This window comes from Gadus morhua, chromosome 14 (genome assembly GCF_902167405.1).
Source record: "Gadus morhua chromosome 14, gadMor3.0, whole genome shotgun sequence".
NCBI classification, from domain to species: domain Eukaryota; kingdom Metazoa; phylum Chordata; class Actinopteri; order Gadiformes; family Gadidae; genus Gadus; species Gadus morhua.
In genome coordinates, this window is record NC_044061.1 from 4,541,009 (window position 1) to 4,542,390 (window position 1,382).

Here is a 1,382-nt window from a genome sequence, read left to right on the forward strand (position 1 = left end):
TGGTTCAGTGGTTGACTATAACCATGTCAGCAGAAGGAAACTGTGAAAAAGGATTTCCCTAAGGGAACCACAAATAAACTAACTAACTAAATAACATGACTCCTGTTATATCACATATCACTAAAGGGTACAGAGGGACGCACACACTAGTCAGTCACAGCTCAATCAAAGTCATGCACAGACACACAAACAGACACGCACACACACAGACACTCACACCTATTCAACACACTGTTTTGCACTGACAACGTGAAACGCAGGGCCTCTAATGAACCTCACCTTTGTGTCCCCGGAGGCCGCGGATGTCTTCTTCTGGATGCTGCCCGGAGACAGCAGCCTCAGTGGAATCCACCGTCATTATTCCGGTCCGCTATGGCTTTCCCTGCTCGGAATTGCAAAAACCTGGGCACACAAATGAACATCATTATTTGTTGTTATCGGCATAAAACGCCAGCCATCTAAGCCAAAACACCAGCAGGACGGTACGCCGGTGTGTGTGCAGTGCATGCAAAGTATACACGTCACGGTCCCGCTTCTTCCTTTCTCATGGGGTGGTGTTTGGCCAGGTAAGGACAGGATCCGGAGGACAGATGATTGCAATGCTTATGGCTGCGCGGTTAATGAAGTGCTGTGTTGGGAATAAACCGTGAGATTGGGGTCCAAGTCATTAAAAAAAGCCAGGGAAGAGGAATGAGTCATGCAGCCACCAGTAGAATCAAAGCCTGCGGGGTCTTCCAGCGCCCGGTTCTGCCAATAGGAGCGAAGGAGAGGAGGAGGAAGAGGAGGAAGAGGAGGAGAGACACAGAGAAATACCAGATCAAAGCAATGGCATGCTGCCCTTCGTGACGCTGCCCGCACTATGGATAACTGGGTGCAGCAGAATTACACAATCACAATATTCCCTACACCCACTTGGGTTTTAAAACCTTGTAAGGACTGTTGTTCTACGCCCTCAGCACGGAGGCTCTTTATTTAAACATTTGTCTCTCTGATGAGATTGTTAGAAATGTATTTTCGCAAGCAGATTACTTCCTCTACGTATTTGGAATGATGCCTGATGGGGAGCTACGGTCCCAGTACTCAGTGACGTGTGGATTGGAAATACATCTGCGATGACAAAGCTGAATGAATGACAAGGCTGAATGGTAAAGCTATTGCAGCATAATGGTAATGCCATATGCTGTGTTTAAGCATGGGGAATAAAGTTCATTGAGATCAACTATGCGATGAAGATGAATTTGCAGTTAAACATATGTTGGCCTATGTATTTCGTTTCTAAGTCATATTGTATGTGCTCCCTGTATCACCTATCACACGAGAAGATTAAAACCATAGCAACAGTAAATAATCAATAAAATCAAACCTTTGTAATTTTTCAATAG